At 39.3% G+C, this 25,347-nt stretch overlaps 1 non-coding gene across 1 annotated transcript; it reads left to right on the top strand.

Annotated features, from left to right (window-relative positions):
* Nucleotides 1-24,737: 24,737 nt before the first annotated feature.
* LOC130937388 (small nucleolar RNA R71) lies at nt 24,738-24,845 on the top strand. Its single transcript, XR_009068610.1, has one exon. It is a non-coding gene; the product is annotated as a small nucleolar RNA R71 (small nucleolar RNA).
* Nucleotides 24,846-25,347: the final 502 nt, after the last annotated feature.

Below are 25,347 nucleotides of genomic sequence, written 5' to 3'. Positions count from 1 at the left end.
TGTCTATGCCTTAAAGTTATGAATGTCCTATGAATCCATCACCTTTCTTAAATGAAAACTGTTTTTATCACAAAAGAACAAGAAGTACAGGATTTCGAATTCATCTTTAAAACTAGCTTAATTAGTTTGATGTGGTGACAATACTTTTTGTTTTCTGAATGTATGCTTAAACAGTGCATATGTCTTTTGAATTTGTTGTTCATGAATGTTAAAATTGTTGGCTCTTGAAAGAATGATGAAAAAGGAGACATGTTACTGAGGATCTGAAAAATCATAAAAATGATTCTTGAAGCAAGAAAAAGCAGTGAATACAAAAAAAAAAGAAGAAAGAAAAAGAAAGAAATAAAGTTGTGATCCAAGGCAAAAAGAGTGTGCTTAAGAACCCTGGACACCTCTAATTGGGGACTCTAGCAAAGCTGAGTCACAATCTGAAAATGTTCACCAATTATGTGTCTGTGGCATGTATGTATCCGGTGGTAATACTGGAAGACAGGGTGCTTTGGGCCACGGCCAAGACTCAATAAGTAGCTGTGTTCAAGAATCATCATACTTAACTAGGAGAATCGATAACACTATCTGGATTCTGAGTTCCTAAAGAAGCCAATCATTCTGAATTTCAAAGGATAAAAGTGAGATGCCAAAACTGTTCAGAGGCAAAAAGCTACTAGTCCCGCTCATCTAATTTGGAGCTAAGTTTCATTGATAATTTGGAGTCTATAGTATATTCTCTTCTTTTTATCTTATTTGATTTTCAGTTGCTTGGGGACAAGCAACAATTTAAGTTTGGTGTTGTGATGAGCGGATAATTTGTACTCTTTTTGGCATTGTTTTTAGTATGTTTCTAGTATGATTTAGTTAGTTCTTAGTATATTTTTATTAATTTTTAGTTAAAATTCACTTTTCTGGACTTTACTATGAGTTTGTGTGTTTTTCTGTGATTTCAGGTATTTTCTGGCTGAAATTGAGGGACCTGAGCAAAAATCTGATTCAGAGACTGAAAAGGACTGCAGATGCTGTTGGATTCTAACCTCCCTGCACTCGAAGTAGATTTTCTGGAGTTACAGAAGCCCAATTGGCGTGCTCTCAACGGCGTTGGAAAGTAGACATCCCGGGCTTTCCAGCAATATATGATAGTTCATACTTTGCCCAAGATTTGATGGCCCAAACCGGCGTTCAAAGTCACCCTCAGATTTCCCAGCATTAAACGCCGGAACTGGCACCAAAATGGGAGTTAAACGCCCAAACTGGCATAAAAGCTGGCGTTTAACTCCAAGAAGAGTCTCTACACGAAAATGCTTCAATGCTCAGCCCAAGCACACACCAAGTGGGCCCGGAAGTGGATTTTTATGTCATTTACTCATCTTTGTAATTCTTAAGCTACTAGTTTCCTATAAATAGGACCTTTTACTATTGTATTTTCATCTTTTGATCATGCTTTGATGATTGAACCCTCTTTGGGAGGCTGGCCTCACGGCCATGCCTAGACCTTGTTCTTATGTATTTTCAACGGTGGAGTTTCTACACACCATAGATCAAGGTGTGGAGCTCTGTTGTACCTCGAGTATTAATGCAATTACTATTGTTCTTCTATTCAATTTCGCTTGTTCTTGTTCCAAGATATCACTTGTTCTTCAACTTGATGAATGTGATGATCCGTGACACTCATCATCATTCTCACCTATGAACGTGTGACTGACAACCACCTCCGTTCTACTTTAGATTGGGTGAATATCTCTTGGATTCCTGATACACGACGCATGGTTGATCGCCTGACAACCGAGCGCTCGCCTGACAACCGAGCCAGCCATTCCGTGAGATCAGAGTCTTCGTGGTATAGGCTAGAACTGATGGCGGCATTCAAGAGAATCCGGAAGGTCTAACCTTGTCTGTGGTATTCTGAGTAGGATTCAATGATTGAATGACTGTGACGTGCTTCAAACTCGCGATTGTGGAGCGTTAGTGACAGACGCAAAAGAATCACTGGATTCTATTCCGACATGATCGAGAACCGACAGCTGGATAGCCGTGCCGTGACAGGGTGCGTTGAACATTTCCACTGAGAGGATGGGAGGTATCCACTGACAACGGTGAAACCCTTGCATAAGCTTGCCATGGAAAGGAGTAAGAAGGATTGGATGAAGATAGAGGAAGATAGAGACGGAAGGGACAAAGCATCTCCATTCGCTTATCTGAAATTCTCACCAATGGAATACATAAGTATCTCTATCTTTATCTTTATGTTTTATTCATATATCATCCATAACCATTTGAGTCTGCCTGACTAAGATTTACAAGGTGACCATAGCTTGCTTCATACCAACAATCTCCGTGGGATCGACCCTTACTCGCGTAAGGTTTATTACTTGGACGACCCAGTGCACTTGCTGGTTAGTTGTGCGGAGTTGTGACAAAGAGTTGAGATTGCAATGAGCGTACCATGTTGATGGCGCCATTGATGATCACACTTTCGTGCATCATGATGCAGGCTAAATTTTAATAATGCAATGGCCCAAATAAATAGAACAAAAATCTAAAGCTTTCATAGTGTGCTACACTTTCAAATAAAACCCAAATTAATTTAGAACAAAGAAATATAGTTGCAGTAGCCCAATATTATGGAAATTAAACAGAAACAAAAAAGGCTATAAAGCACTAAAAGCCCAAAAGTGTTAACCAAAGAAATCACTTGGGCTGAAGAAGAAGAAAGCCAACCTAAGCCCATGAAGACTCCATCAAGCTGAAGATCTCCAAAGCCAAGTTCACATGCTTGCTTCAGTAAAAGACCCAAAAAGAAGAGAGAGAGAGAGAGAGAGAGAGAGAGAGAGAGAGAGAGAGAGAGAGAGAGAGAGAGAGAGAGAGAGAGAGAGAGAGAGAGAGAGAGCTTCGTTCCACTTGCTCATTTCATCAAAGAAAAAAGAAAGAGAAAGCTTAATCAAAGAAAGCAAATGTCTAATCACCTAAATCAAGCCACAGTAAGCTAAGTCAAAAGTTAAAGGTGATTTATTTCCATTTGTATACATGTTAATTTCTTCACTCCTTTTCCAATTTTCTGCGATACTATTTTTGGTTAAATGAAGAAAGAAGTCTTTGGTTCACAAAGTTTCTTAGAGGCAAAGCACATTATTAATGGTTCGGATTTGGGTTTACCATTGAACAACTTTCTCTTTGCTATTCAAATGTCTTCGGTCAAGCAAAAAAGGGACAGCTTGGAAATCCCTAATTTGGGGGTTAATTGAAGAAAGTAAAATGACAAGCTTGGAAAGCATACAGCTTAATAAGTTGACCTAGGAGAGAGAAACTCAGCAACATGCAAGGAGATACAAAAAAGAAAAATTTTGCTTTTGTTAAGCCAAGGAGAGATAACCAGTATTTTGAGTTTTTAGTTCTGAGAAGAGTTTTCTGAAGAAGTTCATCAACTTGGACAGTGCTTCCTAGTCAAAGGAGCATTCTGCCAGAATGAAGAACTGAATCAGAGGCAAGCAAATCTGGTTTATCACATAGCAAAGAGGCTGTTGAAGCATTAATCTCCTTCATGTTTTACAGATTGTAACTTTTTTTTCAATATTTATCTTTCTGTAATTTCTTGAGGTAAAAGGCTGAATGAGAGAGTCATTGAAAGAGCCTAAGAGAGGAAAGAGGCAGAGAGAAACACTTGAGAGAAAAGCCTAGAGTGATTTTAGATTTCTTTAGGTTGATTTTTTGTCTTGTATCTTGTACCAGTGAGGTACCCCTTTCTTAGTTGGGAAAGCACTAAGAGTGAAGAGTCAGGTATTAGCATAACCAAGTCAAGTTAGGTTAGAACTTGAGAGTGAAAGGATTGTGTCAATCCTGTAGAATTGGTGTATGTAATACTTTAACTATAGTAGAAATTCTACCACTGTTGTGGTGGAGACTGGATGTAGGTTGCATTGCACAAGGCAACTAAACCAGGATACATGATGGTGTCAGCTTCTCTCTTCCTTGCTCTGTTTTGTTTTCTGATATTCATGAGATAAAAATAAATTGTCTCATAAATTTTTCGCTGTTGAGTTCAAACAGATTCATATTGAAAGTTTGTTTTAAAAGGGTTATTTCATTAAAGCAAAAGAAGGTCATAGATACAACCTCCCTTCTCTAAGCCTTCTACAACCTTCAGTATGTAATACTATAATGTATTATTAAGTATATGAGTATGTGTTGTTTGTTCTTGTTGGAAAAGTTTTAAGTTTTTAGTAAAACCATCGATAGATTTACGCGTGTTATTAATATATGAGAGTCGTCATAATACCCCGGTATTAGAGTGGCGCATCCAGAAGCGTAACATTCTGATAGTAAGGGTGTGTAACATTCCATTTTGTCTACGAAGTTAGCTTGAATTTAGCGATGAGTTGGCTGCAGTAGAGTTTGTCACTAATTAGCGACTACCTTTTAGTCTATTTCTTTTATGAAATTAGCTTTTGATTTAGTGATAGCTTTGCGACTATCTATTTGGTCGCGAAAAAACTTTCTGATGAATTAGCGACTGTTACCTCACTAACCTGCGACTTGTAATTAACGAAAAAAGTATTTGTTGCTAGGCCGTAGCTAATCTGTCACAAACTATACTTTGCGTTAGATTAGCGATGTTTTTTTGACAATTTTTTTGGTAGCTAATCGGCCTTATTCTTGTAGTGATAAAGATTTAACTAACTTAGGACACATTTTAAAAATATAATAATAAAAAATTTATAATGCTTTTGATATATTCAATGTATTGAAACATAAAAAAATAAAATAAATTTTATAATAATTTTTATGAAATATTTTTTTATAATGGCCAAGTTTCTGGTGGCCGAGTCTATAGTGGCTAGCGGTGGCTATGAAATGCACATTCAATAAAAAGATGACAAATATACTCTAGCTTGTCCTCATTAATTTATAGTTTAGATACAAAGTATGGTAATATTTTTTCTTTATTATTATGCAAATAACATTGTAAATAGAGTGATCTCTCAACGTTAAAAATGTCAATTAGTTCCAATGGTTTTGAAGGACTGAAGTAGTGGCTAGCCGGTGCCAAGATGAGGTATAGTGAAGTTGTAGTCATTGGAAAAAATGCAATAGTCGGTTGTTTATGTGAGGAAGATCTCTGATGCTCCTTTCAGGATCACACCCTTTCACAGCCGACGAGAACCTCGGCTGCTCCTCTCACCTTCAATGCCAACGGAGGCTCCACTTGTCCCTCTCACCTTCAATGGCCATGGAGAAATCAGCTCTTTTTCTCACCTTCAACGCCGACGAGGACCTCCCTTACTACTCCCGGAGGCGAACGCGAAGAACAATTGGCCGCCAAAAATTGTAGGCGAGCGACGAGTGCCACACAAACGGAGTCCTAGTTTTTCTAGGTTTCATAGAACTACACCTTCTGCTGTTGGGAATTGGGATTGAGGATTTTTCAATTTTTTGAGTTTATTCAATTTTTGTATTTTTGGTTTTTGGAATTTCATAATGAATTATTAAGCTCCTCAAAATGTTAATTAGTAGTTGTTTGTTGATTCAAAATTTTTAACTTGCTTCATTAATGCATTTACGGTTATTACATCTAGTCAAATTCTTCTTCTCATAATTTCAAACATTCCATATGTCAAATTTGAATTAGTTGTTGGACTTTAACGATCATAGTCACCAAATTAATGGAACCACCATATACAACACCTTTTATAATATGCTTAATTAACTTATGTTCTTAGAGCACAAGTTAACAAAATCCATTTTATAATACTAGTTAATGCAAACCAGCAAGAACATGGATTTTATTTGTAATTTTATTTTATTTTTCTTTTTTTGGGATGGGTGGGGATGCACGAATATTAACTAATTCTCTTTCTAGGTTTAAGTTAGTGTTACTAACTGCAAAAAAAATGTCGATTTCTTTAATCTTTGTTTGTTTCAATATCCCGAATCGTTATTACGTTCCCGAGCAGTAACACACACCGACACCGTCACATAAATCTACTCTTTTGGGACTACTGAACAAAGTCCAAAGCATCGTTACTTTCAAAATATAAGCAAGTTCAAAATGAAATCCTCGTTGGAAATCATTTCGAGAAAAAACAAACATACATTCATGTAACCGGAACGACAAACTCTAAGCACAATACTACGACATTGGTATTTGTAGTAGTAGTAGCTTAATTTAATGGGTTTTATTAAACAAGTTTCCTGAAAGTATTATTAGTTAAGGTTACTTATTTTAGATAGCTTTTCTACTTTATATGCATTTTTTATAAAAGATTATTTAAAAACTTGAAAATTTTAGTTTTTTTTAATATAAACTTTCTATATTTAATACCTTAGCTAGTATTCTTAAGATACTTGTTAGCTAAATTTTAATTTAATTTATGAATTTAGGTAACAAATTTTATGAAACTTGTCAAGATATTAAATATAAATCAGAATTTAGCTAAAGAGTACTCTGTATGCATCATAATAACTATTTATCTAAAATATCACATAATTAATAACCATAGCAATATTAACAAAAACACATATTACATAAGTAAAATGTTAACAAAAGCAACATAATAATAAACATAATAAAACTACAAATTCAATTTATTAAGTATTATATAAAACTGCCAGATATGCTTAGCCAAGGCTATCACAAAAATCGACATTTCTTTGAATATATCTCTCAGGAGTAAAAGGCTTTTCAACTAGTTCCAATATAAAATGTCATTGTCACATCATCATAAGAAGAAAGTTCCGTAAAATTACTAGTATATATATGTGTCTCGTTTCATCTTCAACAACTATATTATGCAATATGATGTAAACTCTCATTATTTTTTCAAATTTTTCTTTATCCCCAAACCGTTCTTGGCCGCGAATGATTGTGAAACAATCTTGCAAAACACTACAAATACTCATTCTACATCCTTCTGTTGCCCATTCTCACATTGTGCAAACAATTTTTGTTTAGCTCCTTGTGGTCGGGATACTATTTTGACAAACGTTTCCTGATTAGAATATATATATACAATCTGATAAATATTGGATTCCGTATTGTAACAGTTATCATTTATATTTATTTTATTTTTGGAGCATGGCCTTATAAAACATCACACTACAAAAAAATATTGAGTATTATCGGATTTATCAAATAAATCTGAAGATAAATTATTTTCCGTTGGATTGAGTTTGACGGTATAAACGGTGCCAGAAATTATTTATCAGCGGATTATTTCATCTGACGTTAATTACCAGCTAATTTTTCATCGGTTTTTCAATGAATTTGTCCAGACTAAATTATTGATTACCGTTGGATTATTCTGTAATACCCGGTCTAACCGAAATTAATTAAATAATAAGTTAAGTAGGAGCGAATATGGTTGGAAGATTTGGCAATTGGAATTTGATGATTTAAATATGATATTTGGATTTAATGAATTTTTCCTAGTCGGAAAACATAGTTTTCTATCTAAAAGCGCGCAGTGGAATTTTGACCGGAAGTACCGGCTGAGATTTGTCTAGTACTACAGCTGAGAAAATTGATTATGAGTAAATAAGATTAAGAAATGAGGAATTATAATTAGGGGAGGTAGAAATATTTGAAGTGCGATTTAGAGCGCTAATCTTAAAGGTTTTGGTCCAAAATTGGGCCAACGGACAAAAATAAGTGAACCGGGTGATAAACCCATATTTCGTGAGTTCTTTTGTGCTTAATTTGAGTGATTTATATAATCCTTCATCTACTTATTCACATTAATTGCATGGTTTTACTTTCCCTTCCTTATTATATCGTATTGTGAAAAACATGTTTCCTAAGCTTTAAAAATTAATTATTTTAATTACCTTTATTTCCATTCGATGCCGTGATTAGTATGTTGAGTAGTTTCAGATTTTCTAAGGCAGAATGACTTAGAGGATGGAAAAGGAAACATACAAAAATGGAAGGAGAAAGCAAAACGGAGTTTTAAGGAAACTGGTGTTCACGCGATCGCATGGACGACGCGATCGCGTGCCAGAAGCGAAGATTCAGCGACGCGGCCGCATGACTGACGCGACCGCGCGCCTTAAGCAGAACGCACATGACGCGGTCGCATGATTGACGCGACCGCGTGGCAAGGAAAAGCTTCGAATGACGCGACCGCGTGACCCACGCGGACGCGTGACAGAGGCCACGCACCAGAAAATTACAGAACACGCCCCAGCGAGTTCTAAAGCCCTTTTTGGCCCAAATCCAAGTCCAGAAAGCATAGACCAGAGGTTATGAAGTGAGGGAAAGCATCCATTCAAAGAGAGCTCGCCAATTTTTAGTTTTCTATGATTTAGATTTAGTCTAGAGAGAGATTCTCTCTCTCTGAGGATTTAGGACTTCTTCTTGTTTTGGGAGTAACTCTGGATCCAGGTTTAAATGTTCTTTTATTTTAGTTCTATAATCATTTATTCCAGCATTTGAATTGATCATTTACTTTTATAATTTAATTTATGAATTATTCCATGTTACAGATTATTATTTGAATTAATGATATTGAGGTATTTTCAGTTTATTATTGCTCTTGTTAATTTATGATTATCATTGTTTATGATTTGAAAATATTTTATTCTAGCAATTTACTTTTTCCTCTTTTGGTCCTGGTTAAGAATTCAGTAACTCAACAATTATTAAACAAAACATAATTGATAATCGTTATCTTGCTAATTGAGCTGAACTTAAATAATCCCAACCTTTTCTTAAGAAATAATTAGGATTCAAAGGTCAATTTAATTAGTCCCTTGACTTTCCTTTGCCCTGGTAAAGGTTGACCAAGTGGAATTTAGATACAACTTTCATTATTGTTGAGAGAGATCACCAAGTTGGACTTCCAATTTCTCTTACCTTGCCAAAAGTTGTTTTTACAGTTATTAATTACTCTTAATCGCCATTTAAATTAATTGTCATTTAAATCACTTGCTTCTCATCTTCTAAACCCCGATTACAACCTTTATAGCCAATAATAAGAACATACTCCCTTGCAGTTCCTTGAGAAGACGACCCGAGGTTGAATACTCGGTTAACAATTTTTAAAGGGGTTTGTTACTTGTGACACCCAAACGTTTGTACGAAGGGATTTCTGTCGGTTTAGAAACTATATCTACAACGCGACTGTTTTTATGAAATTCTATACTGGCAAAAATTCTGAAGTCACCGAGTCTAAGTGAGCCCAAGACCCAACATATATAAACATTATTTATGAGCATTTCAGCTCATTTTGCCCTAAAGAAGGGGTGTTGGGCGCTGAAATTGGGAAGAGAGAAGAGAAGAGAGAAAACCTAACTCTCTTTGATCTTCAAACCACCATAACTTGAGCTACGGAGCTCCGATTGACGAGCCGTTTGCGGCCACGCGTCACTCTTCTCATCCTCTACAATTCTATCTAAGTTTTGTGGTGAGTATTCTATTCATGTCTGCCCAATTTTCGAAATTCTCTACTGTTACATGTTTTTGGATAGTTAGTGTTGAAATCTTGTGATTTTGGGTGTTTAGGGATACTCCAACATGGATTCCAAGTGGGTTCTATCCCTACTTCATATGGGCTGAGGTAAGAAGTGCTCAAACCCTTGTGATTTGTCATTTTATGAGTCATAGGTTGATGTATGTATGTGATATTGGTTATGTTAGTGTATTTGATGATCTTGGTGCACAATTGGGAGATCGGTGTTGCTTGAGGAGATTTGGTGAGGTTTGGGACTAAGATTAGAAGAGACTTCTAAAGAAGAGGCTCAATTGATTTGGCTACAAGAGGTACGATTTAAGTTTCATTTAAGTACCGTGTGGTGTGATGAGAATTCCTAGGCTAGATGCCCTAGGATTAAGTTTGGATTGTGTAAATGGTTGGTGCTAATATGCATAGTTGGTATGCAATATGAATTAATGATTGGGTTGAAAATTGTGTGGCCTTGTATGCTTGGTGTATTGAAAATTTGATGTATTGGGTAATGAGTATTGATTTGTGGTTTATGCATTTAAATTGTGAAATTGGGCCGGATGCCGTAAATTTTGGGCCGGAGGCCGGAAAGAGGTAATGAAGGTAAGTTGATGTGTGCATTGTATGATGATACAAGTGATTGGATGAATTTCAGATAATGAATATGTGAATGATTGGGTTGGTTATTGAATAATAAGGTTTGAGGAGTTGAAGTTTGGAATTTGGTAATTTTGGGTGAAATTGTATAGATGAGGTATGTTTGGTTTTGGTTGAGGTATGTTATGTGGTCATATATGTGATCATGATTATTGATGCCTTGATGGTATGATAATGCATGAGAGATATGTATGTTGTGATATGTGCTTGAGAAATGATTAAGGTTGATTTGTGGGTAAAACCATGTGATAGTGAGTATGATATTGATTATGTACAATGATGATTGATTGGGGATAGTATTGTTAGAAATTGGGATGAGGAAGGATGTATGACATGTTAATGTGTTTGTAATTTAGCCATTTGTGTGAAGTGGGTAAAAATGGTTAAATGGCGGTTTTGTGAATTGTGGTAATGTGTTAGTGTATGAGTTGAGGAGGCTTATTGTCGATTTTGGTATACTTTGATTGATTTCAAAGAAAATGGATGAAATTGGCATGTTTTGGTTGATTTTGAAAAGAGTTGGAAATGGCTTGTTTTGAAAATGGCACTTTGCGGTTTTGAGTGAAAACATGGTTTTTGGGCATTCTTTGACGGGACATAACTTGGACTGCGGATTTTTGTTTTGTGCCAAAATTGTTTAAAAGTGAAATTGGATCTAGGATGTCCATGCCGTTCGAAGAACGGGCGAAAAATGATTTAAAATGAGAAAGTTATGTCCGTCAGAAGATTGGGGGTTGAATCTGTGAATTCTGCAGCTTTTAACTTAGAAAATTTTTTAGCAGAATGACCCCCCACGCGTAGGCGCACTTGGCGCGTACGTGTCATTCTTCAAGAAGGCACCATCCATGCGTGCGCGTGGTGTGCGCGTGCGCGTCGATGCGCTGCACCCAATGCCCAACCATTTTCCCGAGAGTTGTGCCAGTTTTGTGCCTGGGGCGCAAATGCACCCACGCATACGCGTGGCTGACGCGTACGCATCGTCTGGCTGTGTTTCAATCCGCGCGTACGCGTGTATGACGCATACGCATCGATGAGCTTTGTGGCCATCCACGCGTGCGCATGAAGTACGCGTGCGCGTAGCCCTGTTTTCATCCCGAAGTTGATTTGTGAGTTTTAAAAGCTAAATCTCATACTTTTAAGCCTCCGATCTCACCCTTTATGTATTGAATCATTATGATATGCCTAGCAAAGAGGAAAGAGCTAGGGGATATGGTAACTTGCGAATGAAGCAAGGGGAAAAGTTGTGATCAATGATGATCAAAGATGATTATATGAGATATGGAGGATGGCGGTGGAAGTACTGTGTATGCCATGAGCCGAAGGGCTATAATTATTGATAAATGGTTGGTTCTTGATTGAACCATGAGCTGGATGGCTGAGTTATTGCCGGATACAGCGGAGCCATGTTGATAAATTGGCTAGTTCTGGATTGAACTGTGAGCCGGATGGCTGAGTTATTGCCAAGTTACGGTAAAGCCATTATGGATTATGGCTGAGTATAAAGGCATATATGATAAATGAATAATGATAAAAAATGTTGAATGTAAGCATGCTTGTATTTTCTCTCTGGTTGTAAGGGTGACAGGGCACCGATACCCTCTAATGGCGACAGGGCGCAGATACCCTCTAATGGTAACATGACACATATTCCCTCTAATGATATTAATACGCAACAGAGAGACTGTGCCCGGGTTAGCTACCGGACACGTTGGGTTGGCTTGATAACCGACAGATGATATCATGAGCCATAGGGCAGGCATTCATCATTTGCATATGTTTGAATTGTTTGAGTTTGCCTATTTGTTTTGGATTTCTACATTATATGTGCTATGTTACCTGATTATGTGCTACTTGTTCTACTTGTACCTTAATTGTGTATTACTTGCCTGTATTGCTTGTGTTTGTACAACTGAGAGGCCCCTCATGTTGGTGTCGGTGGAGGTTGAGGGCTGTTCTTGATGAGATCAATTGATGATGCGATTGCATGATGATGATGATCATTGGTTGAGATGATTTGAGCTGCCTGGGTAGACGCAGTGATGTGGTTTCACTAGCTCCAGGTGAGGGTATGATGTATTGATATAGAATTGCTGAGATAGTACGACTGATGATGGTTTTGTTTATGATTCCGAATCCGATTCGTGGGAGAGTCAGCGAGTTGGGAATCATATGAGATATGAACTAGAATTTAGTATCCCCTTACGACAGATGCCTATTTATGGATTAGTGAGAATCTAGGCTAGATACTGGGTGAAATGGAGTTTAGGATGCTTAGTGAGTTTTTATTGCAGTGCATCGTATTTATTTGACACTTTTACCGTACTGGAAACCCATGGGCCCGGGGTTCTCATTCCGTATATATCTCTTGTTTTTCAGATACAGGTCCAGGTGCTCAGAAGTGAGCTGTGGTTCACCTGAGAGACGGCGAAGATATTTATTTTCTCTACTTTGTGTTTTGCTTAGAATCTCTCCACCTTTGCTTTGAAAAGATTATATTATGTATTAAACTCTTTTGGAACTTGCCTATAGAGGCTCTTATGTTTCCTTTGGGAGATATTAGGATATACTGTTGTCAACTAATTTCATACTGTACCCTAGCCGGCCTAAACTTCGCGGGTCGCGACTAGTGGCTATTTACTTATGCTATAAATATCTATCTGTTATCTATCTCTTAATCTCCTTTATGCCTTGTCCGTATATCGCGTTCGGCTTAACAGTTTAACTTTTTGTTGTCGAAACGTGAGTAATACGTCTTCGCGATTTTATTTCTACTCTTTTCAGACTTCTCGATTAATACTCCTTTCGAAAATTACCTATTTTTATATATTAAAAATCCACCTGAGAGTCGGACCACCGTAATATCATTGGCTTATGACTCGAGCATAAGGATTTGAATATTAGGGTGTTACATTATGGTATCAGAGCAGTTCGTCCTCATGAGCCTGAGGGATGGAACTGCTTATGCTTCAATGCATACTCTGAGTCTGTGCCTGTGCTAGCTAGGGTATCTAACCGATACATCTAGCATGAAGTTCATGAGTGTACCTTTGGTACTTTGAAGCACTATACTTCCGATATTGAGACTGATCAACTTGATATCGATTGTTTAGTGTGTATAGGAACCAGATGGCGCCTCATGGACCCGGTCGGGGACGTGAGAGAGATCGTACTAGTACTTAGGAACTGGAAATCAACTCGAATAACCCGGTAAACCTTATGGCGGCGTTGGATAATATGGCTGCTACTATGCAGGCCACTGCGGAGGCTCTTGGGCAACAGATAAACAATAATGGCAATGGCGGAAGTGGAGCTCAAGGCCCGATGACACTGGCAACTTTCTTAAAGGTTAACCCACCTAAGTTCAAGGGAACCATTAATCCGACTGAAGCTGACACCTGGTTTCAGGCCATGGAGCGAGCACTGCAAGCACAGTTGGTGCCTGAAGAGCAGTGTGTTGAATTTGCTACCTATCTGCTCATGGGGGAAGCATCGCATTGGTGGCAAGGGGCTCGACGTCTCCTGCAGTAGGGGAATGATCTTATCACCTGGGGTGCCTTCCAAGTGGAATTTTATAAGAAGTACTTCCTGAATTCTGCTAGAACGGTCAAGGAACTTGAATTACTGCAACTGAAGCAGGGTACAATGTCCGTATCTGAGTATACGGATAAATTTGAGGAGTTATTCAGGTTTTCTCGTATGTGTCAAGGAACCCCGGGAGACTTCAAGGAATGGAAGTGTATTAAGTATGAGGGAGGACTTCGAAGTGAAATCCTGAGCTCCGTTGGACCGATGGAGATTAGGGTCTTCTCCGAACTTGTGAACAAGAGCCGTATTGCTGAAGAATGTGTGAGGAAGGCTGTTGAGGCGAAGAATGACCATCGAGAGTCCCACCACAGGGAGCACAATCAAGAGTACCCAACAAGGGGTCAAGAGTTTAAGAGAAGAGGATACCCACAACGTTTTTCCCAAAGGCGAAATGACTTTGCGACGAATAAGAATTCCCAAGGAAAAGGTAGGGAAAAATAAATAGTGGCTGCTTCGGATATTTTGAGCTGTCAGAGATGTGGAGGTCATCACCCAAATAGACCGTGTCGTTATGGTTCGGGTTTGTGTTACAATTGCAGAAAGCTAGGACATTTGGTCAGAGATTGCCCACACCGGAAGGACCGGGAGACTGCCAGGTATGATTTTCGTACCTGAGGTAATAAGAAAACTGATAACTTAATTCTTTACCACTTTAGATAATGCTAAAGGCTGGTATTCACTCATAATACATGGTCGAATGAAAAATTATGATCTGTTCTAGATAACCCTAAGTTATCTTAATAGAAGGTTTGGTGAGCATAAATGATTAGGTAGGCCTTTAACGGAAAGCAACCTCAGAGTGGAATGACTGGTGGGCAATGTCAAAGCCATCATTCGGGAACTCCGTGTCGAGGTAGATTGGGACTTTGCCATGGTTGTAGAGGAGTTGGACATGTGTCCTAGAAACGTCCTAAGAAAGTCAACCGGAATACTACCAAGAGCCAACAACAAGATCGTGTGATCGCTACAACAACGGGGGATACCGTTAGATCCGACGGTTTGGGAATTGGTAAGCGAAAGATTGGTAACAACGTGCTAAAAGTACGATTAAGTTGGTATGTGGTTTTGGCTTTCATAGATAGAAATCTAGTGAATACCAGTCATGCTAATTTGTGGTTGAGTACTTGAGGAAGTAAGTGATAGAGCTCGTACTAGACGAGAGATCAGAATAAAGCAACGGAAACTTGTGGAAGCAGTAACACAGGATAGCTACGAATAAGAGCTGTAAAATTTTACTATAGTATCTTATGTTTGAATAATAGAAGGGTTAAGCGGGTTACTACAAGTAATGATCCCCAAATAGTTGGAAATGATTGCGGCTGTGAGCTTTGATGGTTCTAAAGTGGATGAGGAAATTATCATTAATGCACAATTGGATTTAGATGATGAGAGAGTGCAAGTTGTGGTGTTGAGAGATGAGTACTGTGATGTTTGGTCATAGTGACCTTGGTTTTAGTTTGAGATTTATAATGATTGGTTTTGAAAGACGAATGTGAAAACCATTAAATCGAAATGTTGATGCGGTACTGAGATTGGTTTGAGGGAACCCGTGACAGGTAGTAAACTCCAATTTTTGGAGAGGTACTGTTGAAAATTTTTTCCCAAGAATTTGAAAGAGTGTTGGTTTTGGTTTTGAAGATGATTTTTGATATAAGTAATTTTAACAAAAGAGATGTGTTTCAAATGCTTTTATAGATTATTAAAGAAAATGCGAACTCTTATGATTTTGCTAACTTGCTATTCCAAACTCATTTGATTTCTAGAAATGAAAGGGGTTTTTGATTGATAAGCCAGAGACTTTATATCAGCAAGTCATGAAGAAATTTGAGGGTTTGAGAATAAGAAAGTAAGTTTGGAGATTATGCTGGGAGTTGAACTGTGATTAGAGGAATTGGCTTGGCAGAGAGATAGAGAGGATAGTGATGGAGTATGATTAAGGTGTGGTGATGATCGTTGATTGATTATAGTGATGTGGGATAATGGCTATGATTAACGATGATGGCAATCTTATTGATGACATGATTCGAGATTTAATAAGGTGTGAGTTGATGAGACGATAAAAGTAAGGGACGAGGCTGTTGGTCGGCGTTGAACGAACGACCGAGACCCTCAGGAATAGAGAAATCAGAGCGCGGCAACGGAAGCGCATAGAGTAAAAAGGACCTTGGAACTGTTATGCGTTTGATATAAAGGCAGACTATGCTCGCGTACTCGTAGTGATGGATAGAATTTTCGAGGGCGAAAATTTCTGTTAGGGGGGTAGAATGTAATACCCGGTCTAACCGAAATTAATTAAATAATAAGTTAAGTAGGAGCGAATATGGTTGGAAGATTTGGCAATTGAAATTTGATGATTTAAATATGATATTTGGATTCAGTGAATTTTTCCGAGTCGAAAAACATAGTTTTCTGCGTAAAAGCACGCAGTGGAATTTTGACCGGAAGTACCGGCTGAGATTTATCTGGTACTACAGCTGAGAAAATTGATTATGAGTAAATAAGATTAAGAAATGAGGAATTATAATTAGGGGGGGTAGAAATATTTGAAGTGCGATTTAGAGCGCTAATCTTAAAGGTTTTGGTCTAAAATTGGGCCAATGGACAAAAATAAGTGAACCAGGCCTAAGTGAGCCCAAGACCCAACATATATAAATATTAATTATGAGCATTTCAGCTCATTTTGCCCTAAAGAAGGGGTGTTGGGCGCTGAAATTGGGAAGAGAGAAGAGAAGAGAGAAAACCTAACTTTCTTTGATCTTCAAACCACCATAACTTGAGCTACAGAGCTCCGATTGACGAGCTGTTTGCGGCCACGCGTCGCTCTTCTCATCCTCTACAATTCTATCTAAGTTTTGTGGTGAGTATTTCATTCATCTCTGCCCAGTTTTCGAAATTCTCTACTGTTACATATTTTTGGATAGTTAGTGTTGAAATCTTGTGATTTTGGGTGTTTAGGGATACTCCAACATGGATTCCAAGTGGGTTCTATCTCTACTTCATATGGGCTGAGGTAAGAAGTGCTCAAACCCTTGTGATTTGTCATTTTATGAGTCCTAGGTTGATGTATGTATGTGATATTGGTTATGTTAGTGTATTTGATGATCTTAGTGCACAATTGGGAGATCGGTGTTGCTTGAGGAGCTTTGGTGAGGCTTGGGACTAAGATTAGTAGATACTTCTAAAGAAGAGGCTCAATTGATTTGGCTACAAGAGGTACGGTTTAAGTTTCATTTAAGTACCGTGTGGTGTGATGAGAATTCCTAGGCTAGATGCCCTAGGATTAAGTTTGGATTGTGTAAATGGTTGGTGCTAATATGCATAGTTGGTATGCAATATGAATTAATGATTGGGTTGAGAATTGTGTGGCCTTGTATGCTTGGTGTATTGAAAATTTGATGTATTGGGTAATGAGTATTGATTTGTGGTTTATGCATTTAAATTGTGAAATTGGGCCGGAGGCCTTAAATTTTGGGTCGGAGGCCGGAAAGAGGTAAGGAAGGTAAGTTGATGTGTGCATTGTATGATGATACAAGTGATTGGATGAATTTCAGATAATGAATATGTGAATGATTGGGTTGGTTATTGAATAATAAGGTTTGAGGAGTTGAAGTGTGGAATTTGGTAATTTTGGGTGAAATTGTATAGATGAGGTATGTTTGGTTTTGGTTGAGGTATGTTATGTGGTCATATATGTGATCATGATTATTGATGCCTTGATGGTATGATGATGCATGAGAGATATGTATGTTGTGATATATGCTTGAGAAATGATTAAGGTTGATTTGTGGGTAAAACCATGTGATAGTGAGTATGATATTGATTATGTATAATGATGACTGATTGGGGATAGTATTGTTAGAAATTTGGATGAGGAAGGATGTATGACATGTTAATGTGTTTGTAATTTAGCCATTTGTGTGAAATGGGTAAAAATGGTTATATGGCAGTTTTGTGAAGTGTGGTAATGTGTTAGTGTATGAGTTGAGGAGGCTTATTGTGGATTTTGAAATACTTTGATTGATTTCAAAGAAAAGGGATGAAATTGGCATGTTTTGGTTGATTTTGAAAAGAGTTGGAAATGACTTGTTTTGAAAATGGCACTTTGCGGTTTTGAGTGAAAACATGGTTTTTGGGCATACTTTGACGGGATATAACTTGGACTGCAGATTTCTGTTTTGTGCCAAAATTGTTTAAAAGTGAAATTGGATCCAGGATGTCCATGCCGTTCGAAGAACGGGCGAAAAATGATTTAAAATGAGAAAGTTATGTTCGTCGGAAGATTGGGGGTTGAATCTGTGAATTCTGCAGCTTTTAACTTAGAAAAGTTTTTAGCAAAATGACCCCCCATGCGTAGGCGCACTTGGCGTGTAGGCGTCGTTCTTCAAGAAGGCACCATCCACGTGTGCGCGTGGTGTGCGCGTGCACGTCGATGCGCTGCACCCAATGCCCAGCCATTTTCCCGAGAGTTGTGCCAGTTTTGTGTCTGGAGCGCAAATGCACCCACACGTACGCGTGGCTGACGCGTACGCGTCGTCTGGCTGTGTTTCAATCCGCGCGTTCGCGTGTATGACGCATACGCGTCGATGAGCTTTGTGGCCATCCACGCGTGCGCGTGAAGTACGCGTGCGCGTAGCCCTGTTTTCATCCCGAAGTTGATTTGTGAGTTTTAAAAGCTAAATCTCATACTTTTAAGCTTCCGATCTCACCCCTTATGTATTGAATCATTATGATATGTGGTGCGCGAAATTGTGAACAATACTTTTCACAACTCTCATAATCCCCGGTCATGAACTCCAAGAACTTGGTAGCTCAATCCCATGGCATTACACAACTTCGCACAACTAACCAGCAAGTGCACTGGGTCGTCCAAGTAATACCTTACGTGAGTAAGGGTCGATCCCACGGAGATTGTTAGTATGAAGCAAGCTATGGTCATCTTGTAAATCTTAGTCAGGCAGACTCAAATGGATATGGTGATGAACGAAAAGAACATAAAAGATAAAGATAGAGATACTTATGTAATTCATTGGTAGGAACTTCAGATAAGCGCATGAAGATGCCTTCCCTTCCGTCTCTCTGCTTTCCTACTGTCTTCATCCAATCCTTCTTACTCCTTTCCATGGCAAGCTTGTGTAGGGTTTCACCGTTGTCAATGGCTACCTCCCATCCTCTCAGTGAAAGCGATTGCATATGCCCTGTCACGGCACGCGGAATTCAGCTGTCGGTTCTCGGTCAGGCCGGAATAGAATCCATTGATTCTTTTGCGTCTGTCACTAACGCCCCGCCTGCTAGGAGTTTGAAGCACGTCACAGTCATTCAATCATTGAATCCTACTCAGAATACCACAAACAAGGTTAGACCTTCCGGATTCTCTTTAATGCTGCCATCAGTTCTCGCCTATACCACGAAGACTCTGATCTCACGGAATGGTTGGCTCGTTTGTCAGGCGAGCACTCGGTTGTCAGGCGATCAACCATGCATCGTGCAATCAGGAATCCAAGAGACATTCACTAGAGCCTTGGTTGCTTGTAGAACAAAAGTGGTTGTCAGTCACCTTGTTCATAAGTGAGAATGATGATGAGTGTCACGGATCATCACATTCATCAAGTTGAAGAACAAGTGATATCTTAGAACAAGAACAAGCGGAATTGAATGGAAGAACAATAGTAATTGCATTAATACTCGAGGTACAGCAGAGCTCCACACCTTAATCTATGGTGTGTAGAAACTCCACCGTTGAAAATACATAAGCATAAGGTCTAGGCATGGCCGAATGGCCAGCCTCCCAATGATCTAAGATAGCATAAAACACGAAGATAGCTACCCCCGATATCTCAATACAATAGTAAAAGGTCCTACTTATAGAAAACTAGTAGCCTAGGGTGTACAGAGATGAGTAAATGACATAAAAATCCACTTCCGGGCCCACTTGGTGTGTGCTTGGGCTGAGCAATGAAGCATTTTCGTGTAGAGACTCTTCTTGGAGTTAAACGCCAGCTTTTATGCCAGTTTGGGCGTTTAACTCCCATTTGGGTGCCAGTTCCAGCGTTTAACGCTGGGATTCCTGAGGGTGACTTTGAACGCCGGTTTGGGCCATCAAATCTTGGGCAAAGTATGGACTATCATATATTGCTGGAAAGCCCAGGATGTCTACTTTCCAACGCCATTGAGAGCGCGCCAATTGGGTTTCTGTAGCTCCAGAAAATCTACTTCGAGTGCAGGGAGGTCAGAATCCAAGAGCATCTGCAGTCCTTTTCAGTCTCTGAATCAGATTTTTGCTCAGGTCCCTCAATTTCAGCCAGAAAATACCTGAAATCACAGAAAAACACACAAACTCATAGTAAAGTCCAGAAAAGTGATTTTTAACTAAAAACTAATAAAAATATACTAAAAACTAACTAGATCATACCAAAAACATACTAAAAACAATGCCAAAAAGTGTATAAATTATCCGCTCATCACAATACCAAACTTAAATTGTTGCTTGTCCTCAAGCAACTGAAAATCAAATAAGATAAAAAGAAGAGAAAATGCAATGAATTCCAAAAACATCTATGAAGATCAGTATTAATTAGATGAGCGGGGCTTTTAACTTTTTGCCTCTGAACAGTTTTGGCATCTCACTCTATCCTTTGCAACTCAGAATGATTGGCTTCTTTAGGAACTCAGAATCCAGATAGTGTTATTGATTCTCCTAGTTAAGTATGATGATTCTTGAACACAGCTACTTATTGAGTCTTGGCCGTGGCCCAAAGCACTCTGTCTTCCAGTATTACCACCGGATACATACATGCCACAGACACATAATTGGGTGAACCTTTTTAGATTGTGACTCAGCTTTGCTAGAGTCCCCAATTAGAGGTGTCCAGGGTTCTTAAGCACACTCTTTTTGCCTTGGATCACAACTTTATTTCTTTCTTTTTCTTTCTTTTTCTTTTTCTTTTTCGTTTTTTTTTTCGCCTCTTTTTTTTTTTTTGTATTCACTGCTTTTTCTTGCTTCAAGAATCATTTTTATGATTTTTCAGATCCTCAGTAACATGTCTCCTTTTTCATCATTCTTTCAAGAGCCAACATTCATGAACCACAAATTCAAAAGACATATGCACTGTTTAAGCATACATTCAGAGAACAAGAGTATTGCCACCACATCAAAATAATTAAACTATTATAAAATTCAAAATTCATGCAATTCTTTCTTTTTTTCTCAATTAAGCACGTTTTTATTCAAGAAAGGTGATGGATTCATAGGAAATTCATAACTTTAAGGCATAGACACTAAGACACTAATGATCACAAGACACAAACATGGATAAACATAAGCATAAAATTCGAAAAACAGAAGAATAAAGAACAAGGAGATTAAAGAACGGGTCCACCTTAGTGATGGCGGCTCTTTCTTTCTCTTGAAGATCCTATGGAGTGCTTGAGCTCCTCAATGTCTCTTCCTTGCCTTTGTTGCTCCTCCCTCATTATTCTTTGATCTTCTCTAATTTCATGGAGGATGATGGAGTGTTCTTGATGCTCCACCCTTAGTTGTCCCATGTTGGAACTCAATTCTCCTAGGGAGGTGTTCAGTTGCTCCCAATAGTTTTGTGGAGGAAAGTGCATCCCTTGAGGCATCTCAGGGATCTCATGATGAGAGGGGTCTCTTGTGTGCTCCATCCTTTTCTTAGTGATGGGCTTATCCTCATCAATGGGGATGTCTCCCTCTATGTCAACTCCAACTGAATAACAGAGGTGACAAATGAGATGAGGAAAGGCTAACCTTGCTAAGGTAGAGGACTTGTCCGCCACCTTATAGAGTTCTTGGGCTATAACCTCATGAACTTCCACTTCTTCTCCAATCATGATGCTATGAATCATGATGGCCCGGTCTAGAGTAACTTCAGACCGGTTGCTAGTGGGAATGATTGAGCATTGAATGAACTCCTAACCATCCTCTAGCCACGGGTTTGAGGTCATGCCTTCTCAATTGAACCGGCTTGCCTCTTGAATCTCTCTTCCATTGTGCGCCCTCTTCACATATGACTGTGAGGACTTGGTCCAACCTTTGATCAAAGTTGACCCTTCTAGTGTAAGGATGTTCATCTCCTTGCATCATGGGCAAATTGAATGCCAACCTTACACTTTCCGGACTAAAATCCAAGTAATTCCCCCGAACCATAGTAAGATAATTCTTTGGATTTGGGTTCACACTTTGATCATGGTTCTTGGTGATCCATGCATTGGCATAGAACTCTTGAACCATCAAGATTCCGACTTGTTGAATGGGGTTGGTAAGAACTTCCCAACCTCTTCTTCGGATCTCATGTCGGATCTCCGGATATTCACCCTTTTTGAGTGAAAAGGGGACCTCGGGGATCACTTTCTTCAAGGCCACAACTTCATAAAAGTGGTCTTGATGCACCCTTGAGATGAATCTCTCCATCTCCCATGACTCGGAGGTGAAAGCTTTTGCCTTCCCTTTCCTCTTTTTAGAGGTTTCTCCGGCCTTGGATGCCATAAATGGTTATGGAAAAACAAAAAGCAATGCTTTTACCACACCAAACTTAAAATGTTTGCTCGTCCTCGAGCAAAAGAAGAAAGAAGAGAGTAGAAGAAGAAGAAATGAGGAGAAAGGGAATGGCTTTGTATTCGGCCAAAGGGGAGAGAGATGGTTTTTAAGGTGTGTGAAAATGAAGGAGTGAAGGAGGGTTTATATAGGAGAGGGGGGGAGGGTTGTTCGGCCATTTGAGGGTGGGTTTGGGTAGGAAAGTGGTTTGAATTTGAATGGTGGGGTAGGTGGGGTTTTATGAAGGATGGATGTGAGTGGTGAAGAGAAAGAGGGGATTTGATAGGTGAGGGGTTTTTTTTGGGGAAGAGGTGTTGAGGTGATTGGTGAAGAAGAGAGAGAGAGTGGTAGGGTAGGTGGGGATCCTGTGGGGTCCACAGATCCTGAGGTGTCAAGGAAAAGTCATCCCTGCACCAAATGGCATGCAAAATCACGTTTTGTGCCATTTCTGGCGTTAAACGCCGGGCTGATACCCATTCCTGGCGTTTAACGCCAGGTTCTTGCCCTTTTCTGGCGTTTAACGCCAGTCTGGTGCCCCTTTCTGGCGTTAAACGCCCAGAATGGTGCCAGACTGGGCGTTAAACGCCCAACAGCTAACCTTACTGGCGTTTAAACGCCAGTAAGTGCGTCCTCCAGGGTGTGTTGTTTTTCTTCCTGTTTTTCATTCTGTTTTTGCTTTTTTCATTGATTTTGTGACTTCTCATGATCATCAACCTACAAAAAAAAATAAAATAACAAAAGGAAATAGTTAATTATAAAACATTGGGTTGCCTCCCAACAAGCACTTCTTTAATGTCATTAGCTTGACAGAGGACTCTCATGGAGCCTCACATTTTCTCAGAGCAATGTTGGAACCTCCCAACACCAAACTTAGAGTTTGAATGTGGGGGTTCAACACCAAACTTAGAGTTTGGTTGTGGCCTCCCAACACCAAACTTAGAGTTTGACTGTGGGGGCTCTGTTTGGCTCTGTTTTGAGAGAAGCTCTTCATGCTTCTTCTCCATGGTGATAGAGGGATATCCTTGAGCCTTAAACACAAGGGATTCTTCATTCACTTGAATGATTAACTCTCCTCTATCAACATCAATAACAGCCTTTGCTGTGGCTAGGAAGGGTCTACCAAGGATGATGGATTCATCTATGCACTTCCCAGTCTCTAGGACTATGAAATCAGTAGGGATGTAATGGTCTTCAACTTTTACCAGAACATCCTCTACAAGTCCATGAGCTTGTTTTCTTGAGTTGTCTGCCATCTCTAGTGAGATTTTTGCAGCTTGCACCTCAAAGATCCCTAGCTTCTCCATTACAGAGAGGGGCATGAGGTTTACACTTGACCCTAAGTCACACAAGGCCTTCTTGAAGGTCATGGTGCCTATGGCACAAGGTATTGAAAACTTCCCAGGATCCTGCCTCTTTTGAGGCAGTTTCTGCCTAGACAAGTCATCCAGTTCTTTGATGAGCAAAGGGGGTTCGTCCTCCCAAGTCTCATTTCCAAATAACTTGTCATTTAGCTTTATGATTGCTCCAAGGTATTTAGCAACTTGCTCTTCAGTGACATACTCATCCTCTTCAGAGGAAGAATACTCATCAGAGCTCATGAATGGCAGAAGTAATTCCAATGGAATCTCTATGGTCTCATTTTGAGCCTCAGATTCCCATGGTTCCTCATTTGGGAACTCATTGGAGGCCAGTGGACGTCCAGTGAGGTCTTCCTCAGTGGCGTTCACTGCCTCTTCTTCCTCCCAGAATTCGGCCATGTTGATGGCTTTGCACTCTCCTTTTGGATTTTCTTCTGTATTGCTTGGGAGAGTACTAGGAGGGAGTTCAGTAACTTTCTTGCTCAGCTGTCCCACTTGTGCCTCCAAATTCCTAATGGAGGACCTTGTTTCAGTCATGAAACTTTGAGTGGTTTTGATTAGATCAGAGACCATGGTTGCTAAGTCAGAGGGGTTCTGCTTAGAATTCTCTGTCTGTTGCTGAGAAGATGATGGAAAAGGCTTGCCATTGCTAAACCTGTTTCTTCCACCATTATTGTTATTGAAACCTTGTTGAGGTCTCTCTTGATTTTTCCATGAGAAATTTGGGTGATTTCTCCATGAAGAATTATAGGTGTTTCCATAGGGTTCTCCTAGGTAATTCACCTCTTCCATTGAAGGGTTCTCAGGATCATAGGCTTCTTCTTTAGATGAAGCATCCTTAGTACTGCTTGGTGCACTTTGCATTCCAGACTGACTTTGAGAGATCAAATTGACTTGTTGAGTCAATATTTTGTTCTGAGCCAATATAGCATTCAGAGTATCAATCTCAAGAACTCCTTTCTTCTGACTAGTCCCATTGTTCACAGGATTTCTTTCAGAAGTGTACATGAATTGGTTATTTGCAACCATTTCAATCAGCTCTTGAGCTTCTGCAGGCGTCTTCTTCAGGTGAAGAGATCCTCCAGCAGAGCTATCCAAAGACATCTTGGATAGTTCAGAGAGACCATCATAGAAAATACCTATGATGCTCCATTCAGAAAGCATGTCAGAAGGACATTTTCTGATCAATTGTTTGTATCTTTCCCAAGCTTCATAGAGGGATTCTCCATCCTTCTGTCTGAAGGTTTGGACTTCCACTCTAAGCTTACTCAATTTTTGAGGTGGAAAGAACTCTGCCAAGAAGGCATTGACTAGCTTTTCCCAAGAGTCCAGGCTTTCTTTAGGTTGAGAGTCCAACCATATTCTAGCCCTGTCTCTTACAGCAAAAGGGAATAGCATCAGTCTGTAGACCTCAGGGTCAACCCCATTAGTCTTGACTGTGTCACAGATTTGCAAGAATTCAGCTAAGAACTGATGAGGATCTTCCAATGGAAGTCCATGGAACTTGCAATTCTGTTGCATTAGAGAAACTAATTGAGGCTTAAGCTCAAAGTTGTTTGCTCCAATGGCAGGGATAGAGATGCTTCTCCCATAGAAGTCGGGAGTAGGTGCAGTAAAGTCACCCAGCACCTTCCTTGCATTGTTTGCATTGTTGTTGTTTTCGGCTGCCATGTGTTCTTCTTCTTTGAAGAATTCGGTCAGGTCTTCTAAAGAGAGTTGTGCTTTGGCTTCTCTTAGCTTTCTCTTCAAGGTCCTTTCAGGTTCAGGA

Source organism: Arachis stenosperma, chromosome 6, assembly GCF_014773155.1.
Source record: "Arachis stenosperma cultivar V10309 chromosome 6, arast.V10309.gnm1.PFL2, whole genome shotgun sequence".
In the NCBI taxonomy this organism is placed as follows: domain Eukaryota; kingdom Viridiplantae; phylum Streptophyta; class Magnoliopsida; order Fabales; family Fabaceae; genus Arachis; species Arachis stenosperma.
This window is presented reverse-complemented; position numbering and strand designations above follow the sequence as displayed.